The 18,605-nt window shown below is 48.0% G+C and overlaps 1 protein-coding gene across 3 annotated transcripts in view; it reads left to right on the top strand.

Annotated features, from left to right (window-relative positions):
* The window catches only part of RALB (RAS like proto-oncogene B), a 261,118-nt gene that overhangs the window by 186,623 nt on the left and 55,890 nt on the right, over positions 1 to 18,605 (top strand). The gene's annotated exons all lie outside the window — the stretch shown is intronic.

Raw genomic sequence — 18,605 nt, 5'->3', positions numbered from 1 at the left:
TCCCTAACTAGGAACCTGACTCATAGGAGCCTTTCTCCCGGCTTTCAATCACGCAGCACCATAGATAGGTTTGGGCCAGTAGTAAACAGTGCCACAGACAGAAACTTCTATTATTGCTCAGCCTGAAAAGGTAAAACTGTATCTCGTAATGTGCATGAATAAACTAGATGCAAAGACATTTTTATTACAAACATGTTTATATTTTACAGTTAAAACATTTGTATTTGCTTTTAAAACATTCCCAATTCGAATGGGACTTTTCTTTTTTTGCTCCCATAAATATCAATTTATTTCACAACTTTAAAAAAAGGGGATTATAATACTCTCACTTGAGCATCTTATCTGGAGCACTGAGTGTGCATCTCCACTAGTGGAAGGGCGGTGGTGGTACATGGATTTCCTTGCAATGCCCAGTCACTGTACAATGCTCAGCCACCAAATTGTAGTTTCTCGAAACCATAGGATTGCATATTTTCAATGTTCTGCTGAAAGGGGATGCCTAGCTGTTTTTTTTCTCTTGGGCAAGACTGGTTGCCCTAAAGGATAGACCTGGTTGTACTTCACTTAACCTTTCATCGGAATTCACGGAAGGCACAATGGAAATAGTGTTGTTTGTGCCCACCCCGTGCTACCTCTTGCACTTAAGGCCTTTTCACTGTATGCAGCCTTCCAAGTTGACCTGGTAGGACCGGTACCTGCACATAGTGTTTCTTAATTCACCATCTTTCAGTCAAAAATGCAATAGCTCACTTCCTCGCTGACTTGTTCTGAATTACTTCCGGTAGTGGGCCACACATGTTTAAACATTTTCACATTGTGTGCAGACTGTTTATGTATAGCTGTAACTTAGTATTGCTCTTGTCTTTTTGAAAATACAAGTGTATGCCTTTTTTTTATTTTTTATTTAGGCTGAGGCCATATAGCCTGAGATACCTAGATGTGGTGGTGGTGTCATGTTGTTGGGATTGGAACTAATGGAGGATATTTCCCCCACAGAACCACCTCCCTCCCACATGCCTTGTCCCCACCCTGAGCAGTTGATAAACATGTTTATTGGTCTGTGCGATAAGTTGTAGGTTTGCACATTTTGGTGTTGCCAGAGTCTGGATCCAAAGTAAACCCTCCGTTTTAGTTTTAGGTAATTAAGGCAAATGAGTTCACGTACCGACCACTCACCCTAGCTACTTTATTTTATTTATATAATGATTTTACATAGGCCCCCCACATGTTGCTTGCAGCCACTTCAGGGTATTAGGAGGGGGAGAGGGGCTTCCACTCGTTTATGCTAACTGGGGATCATGCATTTGTTCTAAGACTCGTGCCATTTCATTTGAATTCATTAATTTAAGCATAATTTAAGCTTAAGAGCAATGCCTCCATTTGTGGATGTGGATTGTAGGGTGCTTTAATCAGGCGACATCTAGTTCGGGACAATTTGCCACCCTCTCCAAACAGGCGCGTGCAATTTGTACTTATTTAACAAAGTTCTTTTTATGATCCTTGTACATGACTGTTTAACTGTATTGAGTCCTTACAGCCTCACTCCTCTTTGGGCACAAACACACAGTGTTGCACAGAAAGTCTATTTATTAACAAATAGAAATAACCATACCAATTTCAAATAAAAACAAATTGTACATTTCATCATTCTCATTGAAATCCCAATGTCCATGGTTACCACAAAGGTGAAATATCAGCATGCTGGTAAATTGCATATAACCTAGTTACAGACATTTGTAGAAAGACATCACCATATGTACATTTGTTTTACCCTGAACGCTTTCACCAGGCATTGAAAAGTGCATGAGGATTCAGGACAAAGCTTTCAGTTCATAGAAGTAGAAATTTAGATAGGCAGGGATGTTCTGATTTTAAACATAAATACCTTCATTTAAGAATGGATGTTTCAGTATTTCAAACATCGCTGTTAGAAAACTCAACGAAAAGACCACCTTCTTGACATTCCTGCGTGCAAATTGCTTGCATAAAGTAAACTGTCAATTTAACGCAAATGTTTGCTAGATTCCCTTCAGTGCTGTTTCTATTGCATTACTGTGTAAAATGTCCATCTATACTTTTTCAATGGGCAATTTAAAGTGTGTAAAATGTGTCGCAGTGGCAAACCCTCACGCTATTTCCTTGAGTAGTTCAGAGCTAGTAATATGATCCTGCTCAGTGGTATAATCAGGAAATTACTTCATTACATTTTCTAGGCATGTGCAAAGTGAGCTACTGTATGGCCATTGCACAGAAAAGGAGTTGTGGGTACATATATATACATACATACACACACACACCATTTGGGTCTGTTTTTATCCCATCCAAAGTTTCCAGAAGCTTTTACACTTCTGAAATAATTACTGATTTCCCAGGATGTTACAGTCCATTGATCTCTCCCCTCAGTACATTTTGAAATAAGAGGGGCTCCGATTTAATATATTCCCCTTTAGAGTACGCCTCCCCTCAGAGAATTATAGTTTCCCTCGGCATTATACTTACGCAGGAATTTGTTTCGGCTGTCTCACAGACAGGTGGATACTGTGACAAATCGAGGGAATTTTTCTCTTCTGCCCCAGGAGGGAACCCCTCCCCGCTGTGAGGCTAGGTAGGAGAGTCTGCTCCAACACCCTCCCTAGAGTCTGAGGCAAGTGGGATCTCACTAGGAGAGACTCCTCCTTTGGGGACAAGGACTCCTGTTCCTGTGAGGAACTCTCTACAGCTGTGCATACCATGGCTTACATGGGATGCCCTACAATACTAAAAACTACTAAAGATCAAAAATGGGAGGAAGAAACTCTCAATAGACATTATTATCAAGAAGAACCTTCCCTTTTTAAATTAAAATGTCCAATACACTGCGAGTACGTTGAAGTAAGTAGACTCGGCAACACCCGATGAGAGAGACAGAAAACCAAACATTGGCATGGGAGGACATAATGGAGCTAGAGAGCGAAAGAATGAGCAGCTTGCTTGCATCGATGCATCCATAGGCCAGGAGGCCAGCAGTTTCAAACTTGCTTGACATTGCAGAGTGAGACGCCCACACTATGGCATTTCCCAAGGGAGAACAACCAAAAGGGCAGGAGTCCTCTAGAGGTGGTGGCAAGACCACGAAACAGCCATGGTGAACAGCTGGTCCCCGAAACACTGATGCCACCAGATAGGCATTACAGTGCAGTATCCAGTTCCTCAGAGAGACCGAGGGAACACACAGGGCAAACAACGCTGACTGAGATATACCGACTGCAAGACGAGACCAGAAAGAGGGCTCCCGAGGTACGATCCTCCCGAGGACTTTCTCCAGCCTACGTGACGGTAACTGGGAGAATCTGAGTCATGGGAGGACCTGCTGGGTTTGTTATACTGTGCAAGTAACGCGTCTCAGTAGAAGTGACCAGACCGCGTAAAATCAGAAGTTAATGCACTTTAAAGGCTGTGACTCAAGAGAAAAGAATTCTAATAATCTTAGCTTGGAGAAAAGGGAACAGTGGATAATACCCAGGGAAAAGTATTCAACATTCTGTATACGAAGTACAGACTAATATAGAGAAGGATTCTTATGAATCAGAGTTCAGAGAAACTAACCGATTGAAATGTGTACCAAACCAAGTAGGCCAGAATTATAATGATCCAGGAGAGAAAGGCTGTCGGAATATTATTCTAAGATCCTACAGAAGATTGCTAAAAGTGATTTCCAAGAAGCCGAAAACAGTTTGAAGAATTACAAAGACAAATCCATAAAGTCGCAACAGACTATTTTTGAATGTTGTATTAAGCAACACTATCGACTGATACTGGAAGTGCCTTCAGGAGGAGGGTGTAATTCTGATATTAGCTTTCAAAGTGATAAATCTGCTGTCCAAAATGAACACAACTGACCTTTATTTCTTTTTGGACTTTCACATATGAATGGACGAGCACCTTAGTTGGTAAGATGCATGATATGGCATTTATAATGCGCCTATACACAAGAGTTTCAAGGCGTGACGAGGCAAGGGAGGCAAAACCTATGCAGGTAAAAGACAACAATCTTACTAGGCCTAGTGACATTGAGATCGCGCAAGTGCAGAGGGGGGGGGGGTGGGTGCCAGGGCCGAGGGAGGATGGGCAAGTGCTGGACAAGGGATCAAAAACAACAGTAGTGCGGCCAGTTCCGGGGTGAAGTGCTGACGGTATGTGTCCAAGAAGAGCAGGTTAAGGGACTGTAGGGTTGCCGATACAGACCCAACCGCAGGGGTTTCCAGGAGGCAGTGCAGGTGTGCAACTGGGTCGGCCAGGGACCTGGGCCCGAATTCAGAGGGTAGCCAGGTGACCACTGCAGTATCAGACAGGATATCAGCAGGGTAGAAGAAGAGAGAAGGCAGAAGCAAAGAGGAAGGTCTCGAGTTACCTCTCGAACCGGAGATGGTTCTGCTCAAGTGTCAGAGAAGCAGTGAGGCTGTTCCATATGGAGGCGAGATTCCCCATAGTGAATCATAGTGAACCATGCCCTTAGGGTTCACATCCTTGTTCTGGCCCACCACAATACCTTAAATACTGATTCAATTCTCCCATCTGGTAACACTGCCTGGTTTCTCAGATTCTGTATTGGGCCTGTGTGCTTCCTTTTTCCACTGAGAAAGGCCTGGGGTTGAATTCCATATAATCCCCTGACAATGGTGGTCTTCCAGCAATGCGAGATGTGTCCAAAGGAAAGCAGGCTATTATATTCTTCTACCTGTTGTCAGTTCTTTTTTTTCTATCTCCTTTCAGTACGCCTGTCAGTAAATCAATCAGTAAGTGTGTGCGTTTTCTTCAGTCTATGGTGTTGGACAGTTATAGATTAGAAACCACTTCCTTTGGAGCTGTGTGTCGCGTCTTTATTTTTTATTGGCCAGTCTATTTTATTGGACAGTGTTTAAATGGTAACGTCACACTAAAGCAACCCCTTCATACTCCTTGGGCATATTAATGAAGGCAGTCTAATGGGAGTAACTGCTAAACCCAGTTTCCCTCCCATCTGATGTGATGTTATCCATGGAGATTTCTACTTTAAACCATTATTTTCTAAAAACATTTTGTTTCTCCCATGTGACTATTACTAATTGGTTTGCTAAATCGCTCCCACTCGGGTGAATCAAATAATGCTATTTATCTCGCACAACTTGTCTGACACACATTTTTGCTTTTCATTCTGATACTATCACACAAAGATTCTATTCCCCTCTCAGAATATCGGCTTGGCCGGCTTTGACACTAGTATATATGAATCGCTGACATGCAACATTTCTGTTAAAAAATAGCTACTGTATAATTTGCATAATTAGCAAATATAAAAAAAATGTTTTACTTTCTGCCGATACTTTAATTCTTCAAGGTGAAAAACTACATTTCTGCGACACTGCTACCAAAATATATTCAACAAAACATACTCCCACCCATTTTACGATTCTTTTTTTTTTTTTTTAAACTTTAGTTTTTATTTGCATTTTTTATGTAACAAACAACAAAGAAAGAACTAAATGACCCCCCCCCCTCCCTTAGTAGCCCTTCCCCCTGATCCCTCCCCCCCCCCCCCGTATCCATTCCGGTTGTTTGTCTTCGGGAGACTCCCTATGTGGCTCCGTCTCATGAGCCTCGAGGTCGATGCGAATTGTGACCGCTTCTCTGGTTGGCTTAACGCCTCCGTACCCCCGGAGCGGGGACCCAGTCCGTATTTTTCTGTCCTGCTGGACTAGACCCGTTCCTTTCTGGAGAAGCACCTTCCCTGAAGTTCAGTGGACATCCCATCCCCAGGACTGCTGCACCCCGTACCAGTCTGTAAGGAATGAGCTGGAATCATTATTCACCATGGCGGTTAATTTGTCCATCAAGAACATGTTTTTTACTTTTTTCAGCCAATCCTCCTTGGATGGGGGTTCGGGACTCTTCCATTTCTGGGCCAGGGCTACCCTGCCTGCTCTCAGCATGGTTTCCCACATCCTTGGGTATCGGTGGAGCTCTGTGTCCTCCGGGGGGAGGCCCAGCAACATCGTCAAAGGGTTTAGCGGGAGACTATCCTCCGTTACTTCCTTTATCCAACCCCTCACCGACTCCCAGTAGGACTGTACTTTCGGGCAGTGCCACCACATGTGGCTTCTAGATCCTGTCTGACCGCAACCTCTCGGACACCTCGGGGACACCCCGGAGAACATTTTGGACAGTTTTACCGGGTCTCTGTGCCACCCCTGTATTATCTTAAAGTTGTGCTCCATGTCCGAGGTGAATAGGTTTCCATGGAATGCTATCTTGAATATTTTGGCCCAGGCGTCCTCGGAGATTTCCTCGCCCGCCAGGTCGTCCCAGAACCGGCGGAAGCCCCTTCTTCCTTTGAGGTTGTAGGTATTCAGTCGTTTATACACACTGGACACTGCCCCCTTCCTAGACGTCGCAGAGTCTAGCAGCTTCTCAAAAGGGGTCAACTGCCTACTCAGGTTTGGGCCCCATGCTTTGGCGCAAAGGATGCCCTTCAGGCGGAGGTACTCGAAGATTGAGAGTGATCCCTGTCCAAGGGCAGCTTTCAAGTCCTCATAAGGCAGAAATTCACCTTCTCTGAACATCTGCCCTGCCCACTCCAGGCCCCTATCCGACCAAGTCTGAGAGTTCCTGAACCCCTGCCCTCCTAAGTTGATAGGGTGACCCCATAGAGAGGACATTGGAGAGGGCCATGTGGTAAGATGAGCGGTGTTGGGGCCCTCTTTCCAGATGTCCCAGAGGACTCCCAGGGTCGGGTGTGATTTTAAGTGTTTCGGGATTGTTTTGCGTGGGGCCCATAGGAGGTCTCTGACCTTTAGGGGGTGAGCGTCCATGTCTTCCAGGTAGGACCAGTACGTTCCCAGCCCTTCCTTCATGTGCTCCAGGAGGACGCGCAGTTGGGCCGCGCAGAAGTATAGGTGGAAATCCGGTAGCCCAAATACCCCCTCCTCCCTTGGCAGGGTCAGCGTAGCCCTTCCGGTTCTTGGGATTTTCCCTTGCCATACAAAGTCTCCTACCCCGTTCTGCAAGTCTCTGAAGCTCTGTGCTGGGACCCTAGTCGGGAGTGCAGTGAAGAGGTACAGGAGCCGAGGGAGTACATTCATTTTGATTGCGGTCATTCGGCCGTACCAAGAGAGGATCATCTTCCCCCATCTCCTTAAATCTGAAGTGATCACCGCAATCATGGGGTTGTAATTAGCTGCTCCTAAATTCGCTAGATCCCTGGTGAGAAGTAACCCCAGATATTTTATGGCAACCTTACCCACCTTAATCCCGTGAAACCTAACCAAGGGTTCTAGCACTGGGTCTGTTGTCCTCATTGGTAGCATGACGGATTTCCCCGTGTTAATTTTTAGGCCTGAGAAGCGACCAAACGCAGAGACCAGGGCCAGGAAGGGGGGGAGTGAGGAAACCGGGTCAACCAGGTAGGCCAGGACATCGTCCGCAAATAGGGAGAGCTTAAATTCTACCTCACCCCTTTCGATACCTCTAATATCTGGGCTGGCTCTGACCGCTATTGCCAACGCCTCCATCGTAAGGACGTATATCAGGGGAGAGAGTGGGCATCCTTGCCTTGTCCCACGGGAGAGGGGGAATGATTCAGACAATGTCCCATTCACCTGTACCCTTGCCGTTGGGGCCCGATAGAGGGCGGATATCCAAAGCATAATGTGAGTACCAAAACCCATCCTCCGGAGGAGGAGCTCCATGTAGCGCCACTCCACCCTATCAAAGGCCTTCTCGGAGTCCAGGGAAAGGACGCAGGCGTCCAAGTCTGATGATTGGGCGAAGTGAAGGAGGTCTATTGTTTTGCGGATGTTATCGAACCCCTGCCTTCCTCTAATGAAGCCCACTTGGTCCCCGTGTACTAGTTTCGGCATTATACCTTCCATTCTCCTCCCCACTACCTTGGCCAAGATCTTGACGTCAATGTTTAATAGTGATATGGGGCGATAGGAAGAGCAATCCGCTGGGTCCCTTCCCTCTTTGGGTAAGACTGCTATAATAGCTCCCATCATAGATTCTGGGAGGATGTCACCCTCCAGCACCGCATTGAAGACCCTTGCAAGGTAAGGGGCCAGAGTGGAGCGAAATCTCTTATAGAAGAGGACGGAAAAGCCGTCCTCCCCGGGGTAGTGCCCACCTTCATCCCACTAATCACCTTGTCCACCTCATCCTTGGTTATCGGGCCCTCCAACCCCTCGGATATTTCCCCGGAGAGGGACGGGATCCGTATGGAGTCCAGGAAGTTTTCTATCTGGGTGTCGTCCCCTTCGTATTCGGATGAATAGAGGGTTCTATAGTATTGCCGGAAAGCCTCTCCTATGTGGGGAGAGTCACATCCCAAGAGTCCCCGGGTTTCCCTCACTTCCTTTACCCTCCTGCTTTTCTGCACCTCCCTTAACTTCCAGGCTAGGATCTTGTCCGCCTTGTCCCCTTTCTCATAATATTTTTGCTTAACCATTTGAAGACTCCTCTCCGTTTTGTGTAGGAGGAGGTTTTTAAGCTGGAGCCTATAGTCCGCCAGTGCTGCCACCCGGTCGCGGTCTAGGGGTTGGGTCGGGGATCCCTCCGGCTGGAGCCTGGCTATCTTTTCTCGCAGGGCTTTCTCCTGGGCCAATCTCTCCCTCTTCTTTAGGGCACCTATCTTTATGAGGACTCCTCTTAGGGTTGCCTTGAAGGCGTCCCAGAGCGTGTGCGTGGTCACCTCTCCGTTGTCATTAAGCTCAAAGAACTCCGTTATGGAGTCCAAGACCTCCTGAGCAATGACCTCATCCTTTAACAGGGCGTCATTACATTTCCAGCGCCCTTTGCTTTCCCTATTCCAGCCTATTGTGATGCTGATGCGGACCATGTCGTGGTCCGACCAGGGGACTGGGTCTATCCTGAAGCCTGATACAAACGGGCAAAGACTGTCGTCTGTTAGGATGTAATCTATCCTGGAGAATGAATTATGTATAGCAGAGTGGTAAGTGAAGGAGGGGATCCCTGTCCTCGGGGTCGGGATAGTATCTATCAGGCCCAGGTCCTCATTTACTCTCCGGAAGCTCTGTGCCATGGCCTCTTCTACGGGCCTGGGGTCGAGGGGGCCCATCCGCTTCCTATCCAAGGTGGGATCCAGGACCATGTTAAAGTCACCTCCCACCACTAGTGGGCCCTTCATGAATAGCCTGAGCTTGTCCCTAGTTTCCTCCCAGAATTGGGCCTGGTTTTCGTTCGGGCCGTACACCACCGCAAGGGTGATGGAGGCCCCCTGTAGGGTGCCCCGTATCAGCAGGTAACGGCCTTTGGGATCTTTCAAGATCGCCTCCTTCTCAAACCCTACGCTCCTTCCTATTAATATGGCCACCCCCCTTTTTTTAGATCTGTGGGAAGCGTGATAAACCTCCTCAATTCCACCCCCCTGCAGCCTGGGCTCCTTCCCCCTAGCCCAGTGTGTCTCTTGGACAAACAGTAGGTCTAGTTTTGCCCGCTTAAACTCTCTACAAATCAGAGATCTTTTTGTGGGGGTATTCAGTCCCCTCACGTTCAGGGTGCCCACTCCCAGGGCCGGATGGCTGTCAGCCATAGTCAATGTTTCCTGCCATGTTGGTCAACAACTTCGCATCGGTTCTCCCTTTTCGCTCCCCTTGATTCACCGGTTGGACACTATTGAAATGAACCCCCAACAGCCCCTCTAACCCTATCCCCAACAACCAAACCCCAACTTGGTCATAAACCCCCACCCCCTCCCCCGGCGTCCAGCCAGATAGTTCCGCCATTACTGGCTTTTTGGCCGGACCACCAGCCTGCCCCTTTCGGCCAGGCAATCCTTACGGAATCTCTTTCGTGTGAGCCCCCCCCCCCCCGATTTCTTTCCCTTAATTGCCCTCTTTTGTACTTGCTGTTCAGCATGATTCTGGGATCGTTCTTGCCTTTCGGCGGTCCCCGTGTTACTGCCTTGTAGTTAGTCTGCTAACTCCGGACGTTCCGGGGGACCGGTCTTTCGCGCCAGTGCTGGCTGGGACCCCCTTGGTAATCATCCCTCCGAGTCATTTCGTTCTGCTTCTTTCGCTGGAGAGGGTGTGTTCATTTTTCTAAATTTCCGTGCCCCAGATTTCTTTCTCCTTTCGCTCGCCGGGCCCGGGACGCCCGCTCCGCCCGTTGCCGGTCCTGATGGCTCCCTTCGGGGGGGCGGATCCACCACATAGTCCTGGATGGCTCCTTTAATGTCCTCCTCAGTGATCAGCGTCGTCCGTTGGCCCTGATATTCGAAAGTCAGGGAGAAGGGAAAGCCCCATCTATATCGTACTCCCTTGTCCTTCAGCAGCTGTGTGAGGGGGCGGCACATCCTGCGTTTGGAAAGAGTGTCTGTAGAGAGGTCTTGAAAAATGGAGACCTGTGAATTATTGTACGTTATCTCTCGAGTCTTCCTGGCTACTTCCAGTACCCGTGTTTTCTCTAGGTAGTAGTGGAACCGGACCAGGATCGAGCGAGGGCCCCCCGCTCGTCCTCCCGCCCTGTGTACTCGGTCAAATGTGAGCTCAGCGGTCATCTCCTCGTCGAAGAGGAGGGCTATTATGCTCCGCACCATTCTGGTAAGCTCTCTCTCCGTTTCCCCCTCTGCCTCCGGAACTCCAAAAAACCTGAGGTTGTTCCTTCGTTCCCTATTCTCGAAATCATCCATTTGTCTGGACCTCTCCTCCTCCTTCTTCTCCAGAGCTGCTAACCTCATGTTAGTCTCTATCTCCAGGGTTGTTGAGGAGGATTGGTTGGATTCAACCTGCAGGAGTCTGTCCTCCACTTTGTCAACCCGTCGGTCCATCTTCTCCAGTTTCTGGGCTATGTCGGAGCGCATGTCTGATTTCTTGCAATATGGATGCAAAGCCCCTCTCCATTGCCTCCGTTGCGTGGGTAGTGGCCTCTGAGTGGGCCATCTCCCGGGCACAGGCCGGGTCTCTTCCGTGTGTGCTTGGGTCTCGGTAGCGGTATTTCTGTAGACTCTTATGCCAGTCCATTCAGTCTCCCCCTGGACGCCCCGTTGGTTCTACTTGGGCTGGGGGGGGGCTCCTGGAGGGTCACCTCGCGGGATCACCTGAGCTCGTGGAAGGGCGGGCACACGCCCGCCTGTCTCGGGCGGGGGCCTCACACCCGGTGACCGCCGGGCCTTCTGTGCCCTCTGTGTCTTTCTTGGGGGGGGCTTGTTTGCCCTTATGTCGTGCTGCTTGGGCCCAGCGCCCTCTCCGGTGGTGGGGCTGGGGGGCCGAGGGGATCCGTCACTTCTTTCTCCTCTCGCCTGCTCCTGCCGTGCCTGGGGGACCTCTCAGGGTGGGCACTCGCCCCGCCGTTCGCCGGCGGGGGCCTCGCACCCGGCGTCTTCCGGGCCTTCCTTGCCCCTTGTGTCTTCCTTGCCGCGGGTGGGGTGTTGGCCGTGTGGGCGCTTCCCCCCGCTGACTGTGTGGGTGGGGGTGTGGGGAGGCTGCTGACCGCCCCGTAGATCAGTCCGCCACCCCCACCTGGGGTCCCTGAGTCCGTCCCGGGACTCTCACCTCTTCGTGGCCTGTTCAGGCCTATGCTCCTCTCCTACTCCACTCCCCGGGTCGGGCGCGTCTCCCACGCGGTGCCCGCCTTCTCTGTCGGCGGTCCTCGCCCCCGGGTGGGTCCCACCGGTTCTCACTCTGTGTTGGCGCCGCGGGGGATGGGCGGTCGCCCCGGCGTCGGAAGTCGGCTCTCCCTTGCCTGTCTCCAGTGCGGTGGTCCTCGGCTCCTACTTTCGGCTACGCGCCGCCCGGGCCCTCTGACGCACCTCCGCTGCTGGTCCCGCGGCCTTGGATCCGCGGCCCTGGATCTCCGCTTTCCCTGGGTCCCTCGACCTCGCTGTTTCGCTCCGCGGGGGCACTAGGGGTTCACCCCGCTCTGCCACCCGTTCTTTCGCCTCGGGGGGGTCTATGGGGGGGCTCAATCCCGATTCAGACCCGGCCGGTGGCGGAGCGCGGAAATCAGGCAGCCATTGCCTGTGCGCCCCCTGGTGGCCTCCCCCATTTTACGATTCTAAGAATGTTGCAGTAAGTCATATCTGTCAGTTACTTCCAGTAATGAACCATTACACATGGCTCAAAATTAAGATTGGCTAACCAGGAGCTAAAAGCAGCCCTGGAGGTGACCAGGAGCTAACATAGGGAACCAGGAGCCAGTGCATGGCATTATGCAAATCTAACTTCTATATGAGATGGAAACGTATACCTTTGTCTATTATTTATGACTCCCTATGATACAAGTCATGTAGATGTGTCCCTATGTTTATGCATACATTGTCCCAAATTCACAAAGGTGTTTGTTTAGCATTAGTTGGCCTGGGGAGCCCCTGGTACCTGTTGTTGTCAAGCTAACCTGGCTCTTTTAGGCTACAAGTAGGAGCCAATTAGATCCATTCTCCCCTTAATTCCAAACCCTGTTGCACATAGATTGTGTTTTCTGTTACACAAACCAATCTGGAAAACAATGAAATGCTATACTGAAAAGGGCACAGTAATAAGCAATGGAGCGCTGTACAGCATGGGGCTACTCTGTTCCAAGAGCAATGGATGTACCTGATGAGAAAAAACTATGGCAAAACAAACCTGTAGCTTATTTTCGATAGTTCAGCAATCTAATAAAATCCAAGTAACATTCAAAATAATGATGCAAAATCTACACTTGCTTGAATCTTTCACTATGCTTCACACCATTCTGCAATTTTGGTTCCATGTATTGGTGATGATCAAATTGCATTTAATAGGCGAGGGCCATAATATGATTTTAAATAATGGGAAATATTCTGTATTCATAAACCCTTGGTGTTGAATGGCCCAATGTTTAACTGCCCGACTTGAATGTCCTTTCGATGTAAAAAAAAAAAGTTGCACTGTAGTAAGTTTGTTTTTTTGCTGGACTTGTTCATTTTAGAATTGCAGTGCTGCGTTAAGAAATAGTTTGCTTCTGCCTATTTGGTGCTGAGCTGGCAATGGTCCCCTTTGCTCTCAACCAATTCTGCAAAGCAGACCTTGTTTTGACTTCCCTTGTGCCTTCACCATAGATGTTGTGAGAGACTCTAGGAAATCCCCCACTTAGTCCCCTACGTGAAAAGCTCTTTTTCTGAAGAGGTTAGTGGTAGTGGGGGGCGGAGAGAAACAACAAGGCTTAGGGGGTAGACCTTTACAATGCTGGTTTTCGGATCAATATCACATTGGGCATTGTAAATCGGTCTTTTTCTCTTGAGACCTTTTTAAAATGAGGTCTTTTCACATAGAACCCTTATTCCTTCAGTCTGTGGACCCAACAATTCACACCATTATTATTTTGGATCACCTGCCAGGTCTAGGGTCTACGATCTGCAAGGATAGACTGGTGGCCATCATGGCCCCTTCTTTGAGCATTTACTTGCTCACTGAAAACCTACAGCATTGGTTCAGATATATAGCACGGAGCAGAGTTTATTAAAAGAAAACTCTAAGTACAAAGGTGGCCAACTTGGAACCTCAGTGCTCGGTCCCCTCTGCTCCACCCCATACATGCTAATCTTACTGGACCCTCTCCTTACACCACCCTTTCCCTGTTCAGCTTGCTACTGGCTCATGGGCCTGTCTGTCCCTCATTTATGGCCAGTAGGATGACCAATCTCGAAGAGCCGGTGGAGAGTCCAGCACACATGTCTGAATTGTTATCTTACTAAAATAAATACAACATAAATGCATCTATGCTGAAATGGGTGCAAGCAGGCTGGTCCAATAGCAGTACAGTCTACACAGAGTATTCACTTGATGTAGCAGCCTATGGAAAGTTCTTTCTTGGTGGCACGGCTGGATTGTACCATTCGAATGGCAGAGGGATTCCTCCTCTGTGCAGCTACTAGCTTCACCCTAGAGAGCCCTATCTCCTAAAACGGTGTTCTTCACATGTGGCTCGCCAGATGTTTTGAGCTATTACTCCCATGATCTCTCACAGTTGACTGTGGGCTGGTGGAGGTTGTAGTCTACATCTGCAAAGCCATAGGTTGCAGACTTTGTACTAAAATGTACTGTCATGAGATATTTGATGGATCGTCATTCAGAACCTGTGGTTTAGGCAGAGGAGCAGTCCTCGAAGAGTAACTCCACAAGGGCCAGGCGCGCCGGGTATGTCCTTAAAACAGGAAAGATGCGAGTTGCTGTTTTGAACTGGATCTCAGTCTGGCTCTCTGCTGATCAACTCTCAGCTTTCCTAATAGTGTGACAAGGTGCCGGAAGTAGGGGTCAGACACAGAGGTGGCATGATTCAAAGTGATATTTATTTATGAGAAAAGGAAACCTAACTACCCCTAACTCTAGAGGGATTTCCCTACCTAATGTAAAATGTCGTGTCAATCTGGTCAGAATGTCCATTCAACTAATAATTCTGTCCTTGGTCCAAAACACCTGATTTACCCTTTTCACTACTAACAGAAAATCACTAAATACTGTTCAGGAGGATGACCCCTTCTCCTGATTAACAAAAGGTCTTAACCTTCCAACTCCAAACACTTAGACTTCAAATCGTGACACCGGGACCTTCCCCTGACTCAATTCCAACAAGGATTTCCAAAGTTTTAGTTTGTCTCTTACTCTAGAGTCCGATTTGCCAACCAGGAGAATGTCTCCCTTCTACTGGTATAAAGAGTTCCTTGGTATGATCAACAAACACTTTTCTTCAGGCGTTGTAAATCTTGCCACAGTTCCCTCAGTGAGTGTTGTACTTTCCACCTTTGCACCCTGGGTAATGGCACAAAGATCCTCTTTGGTTCTTTGATTTACACACGGTGAACAGTATTTCTCTTATTGGTATGAGGGAGTTGACCTTTGACCCACACTGCACAGTTCTTTTTTCAGTAGTTTCGTTGCGGCTACTGTGCTGAGGGAAACCAAACACCCCCTCCAACCCCCCCGTCAAGATTGGAGTTCCTTCCCCAAGTGGCTTTATCCCCACCACTAGGCCAAACGAGATCACTTTCAAGGTACAGATTAGTCTCTTTCACCAGTAGCGTAGTCACCACCCCTGGGCCGGGGGAGGTTACTCCTGATGCGCAGGTTGCAGTTTCTTTCACCAGTAGCCTTGCCTCTGTCACTGGGCCGAGGGAGATTGCTCCTGATGCACAGGTTAGTCTTTTACCAGTAGCCTGATGCTCTGCCACCCCTGTATTCCCACCCGGTCTCCTGAGCTTGCCTTTACCTTCTGGGCTGCGTCACATCACTGGTTCTTCCTGGGACTGGGTTCTGTGTTGGCAACTGCTCTGGTTTCCCATTTCTGTTTCAGCTGTTCTGTGATGGCTCTGCGGTCCTCGTCTCTGCACGGTGTCTGCATAGTTGTTGGATCGAAATGTCCACCTTATTGTGATCCTGCCACTGTTTCTCCTCTGCTTTTACAGTTGGGTATGTTTCTGCTTGACCCCAACAGGACTCTCTTAGCTTGGTGCCGACGTCCTCCTTTCTACAGTCTGTCTTCAGAGTTTGTAACTCCTGCCTGCGGTCCATTGTCTCTTTTTATACAGTGTTGCCAGTTTCTGCCTGATAGACTGAGTACCTGAACACTTTCAAGGGATTGATCTTCATACCTCTCCGGGGCCTCCTCGTCTCAGTACTTGAGGAGTCTACTGTGTTGCAATATAACAAGTTGGCACCATGAAGAGTGTTATAAGACAGTGGTGGGTAGCTTGGGGTTTCAGATGGAAGGGGCTTAGGGAAGGGAACCACAGAATTAACGTCAGCATCCACAAGTGGGGTATCCTCCCCTGGAAGGTCCTCCTGCATGTTTCCACCCCTAGGGGTATTATTGGTTAGCTGCTGCACCACTCTAGCCTTACAGGGAAGGTCTCCCTCCTGGGTAGAAGTGACGTCATCCATTGATTCGACAAAATAGCTAAAAGATGACATGGTCTACCAAAATATCTGTTATGACCTCCTACACCTACTGCATTATATTGCACTTTCTATACCGCTCTCAAAGGTCCTGAGAACGTCTAGCAATTTCCATCACACTTTGTGAGCAACACTGAGCCCTAATAGATGGCTAGAGCCACCAACATACCCTACCCTTTCCTTCAGCTGGGCCTAATGTTCCACAATCAACTCAAGTAGAAACTTCATTGTGCTGTCTAATCAAGGCAACCCGTCTCCAGGCCATTACAAATGTAACAGCACAAACATGCAACATATAGATGTGCAAAGCAAATATTAGCAACTTTATAGATCACACTTGAAAACTAAGAACTTAACTAACTTAACTTAAAGAATGCAAAAATGATTCGCATTTATGTGCTTTAGTTTAGTTCATTTATATAGCATTATGAATTATTTTATTGAATTCAGTGATATCTGTTGAATTAGAAAAAGTAGCACCAGTATTTACTGCAGTCCATATAGTGTCCCCTTCAAAGTCCCCCCCCCCCGACCCCTTACCCTTGAACTATCCTTTTTATTAACCTCTCTAAGGATTGACTCTAAGGATTCTGGTACTTGTATTTTTCGCATTTAATTTTTCTTGCAGGTGGCTGGAAACAATGTGCGTTGGAGGAGAAGCTAATGCAGGAAAACTTGACTGGCAACAGAGCGCCTGCCTTGTCACCAATTTTTAAACATTGTTCCAGGAGTTCCGGGCTCAAAAGGCAGCAGCAGGGCCATCATTCTTTACAATTGAGAGCCACAACCATAGCTTTTCCCCTCCCCCCATCAAGGGGTAGATTTGTGCTATGGAGGGAGTTGTTTCCAGCCACCTGCAAGAAAAATTTAAGTGCGAAAAATACCAGAATCCTTAGTCAATTAACTTGCCACAACTGAAAAGAAAATGAAGACACGCCTGAAAAAGCAAAGAAACACAACCTCCCTGAAGATTGATGGAGTCATGAAAACGTGCGTTTGGAGGAGAAGCTAATGCAGGAAAACTTGACTGGCAACAGAGCACCTGCCTTGTCACCAATTTTTAAACATGCTTACTTATGTGACTCGCTTTAAACAGCTAGTCAAAGAAGCCGATTGGTCTCAAGAAGCCAGCTTCACACTCTTCCGAAGAGGTTTAAATGACGAGGTAAAGGACAAACTAGCTAGAGTAGCTCGTCCGAATTCCTTCCAGGCTCTCATGGACCTCTCCCTACAGATTGATTCCCGGATCCAGGAAAGAAAGGCAGAAAAAAGGAAGAATAAGACAAAATCTCCAAAAGCAGCCGCAGGCTACCCTTGTTCAAAAGAAACATCTGCTCTGCATGTCTCAAATCCAGAACCCATGCAATTAGGTGCCTTCCGTGGACCGATTTCTCCCCAAGAAAGGACCCGTCGTATTAATACTGGAATTCGCATGTATTGTGCCTCTGAAACACCTTGTGAGAGAATGTCCTATAGCACCACCCCCGGAGTTCGGGAAACGCCAGCTCCCGATCCTAAGTGAAGCACAGCTTCGGGAGAAAGATGCCCGCTCCGCATCCATTCCTTCCTTGAAAGCTACAGGACAAAGCACTTTAGTGATTCTACAGACATTTGTGCCACCTACCAAAAAAGAATCCTACCCCATCCTGGCCCTAGTGGACTGCGGTGCCATGGGTATTTTCATAGATCATGATTGGATTGTCAGCCATCACATTCCTTGAGAAACCAAAGAGATAATACAACCTGTTGAAGGTATTGACGGTAGACCATTGTCTTCTGGACCCATAACTCACCAAACCAAGGAATTACTACTTTCAATAAACCATCAGGAGATACTTTGACATCATAAAATCCGCCCTCTACCCCATGGTTTTAGGCATGCCCTGGCTTCAGAAGCACAACCCTGCACAATCAATTGAGCAGCAGGGTCCTTGTTTCTCGGTTCCGAATATTGCCTGTCCCATTGTCTGTCTCTAGACATATTGCAAGATCCTCCAGTGACTTCCCAGGTCCACAAGCAATCATCCATAATTGTTTCCAATATTATCCAAGTTCCTGAGTTTTACCAAACATACTCTGATGTGTTTTCGACAGCCATTGTTCAAGCTCTTCCACCTCATAGGCCAGAGGGTTGGCCATTGCTACAGATGCTTCTGCGGTGATTCCATTCGGGAGAATGTTTATTTTATCTGAACCCAAAAAGAAAGCTCTCCGAGAATACTTGGATACCAATTTGGCAAATGGTACTATCCGGCCTTCAAAATCCCCAGCCGGTGCTTCCCTCTTCTTCGTTCCTAAGAAAGACACTAAGGAACTTCAGCCTTGCCTGGATTACCGTGGTCTCAACCAATGCACCCTCAAAGACCGCTATCCTCTACCACTTATTTCTGACATCCTGGAGGTAGTACGGGGTGCTGTCATTTTCACTAACCTCTATTTTAGGGGTGCTTACCATCTCATTCGCATAAGAGAAGACGATGAGTGGAAGACGGCCTTCAGAACTGTAAAGGCAGACTTAGAACGCTTACGTGAACACAAACTCCTGGCCAAGTCAGAAAAATTTCTCTTCCATGTCTCAACCGTTCATTATCTTGGATTTGTACTTAGTTCCAAAGGTATCAGAATGGATCCTTCCAAGGTAGACTCAATCCTTTCTTGGCCAGCGCCCACTACTGTAAAGCAGATTCAGTCCTTCCTGGGACTTGCACATTTTTACAGAAAATT

Source organism: Ambystoma mexicanum, chromosome 9 (assembly GCF_040938575.1).
Source record: "Ambystoma mexicanum isolate Mex_15411 chromosome 9, UKY_AmexF1_1, whole genome shotgun sequence".
Classification (NCBI taxonomy): domain Eukaryota; kingdom Metazoa; phylum Chordata; class Amphibia; order Caudata; family Ambystomatidae; genus Ambystoma; species Ambystoma mexicanum.
This window is presented reverse-complemented; position numbering and strand designations above follow the sequence as displayed.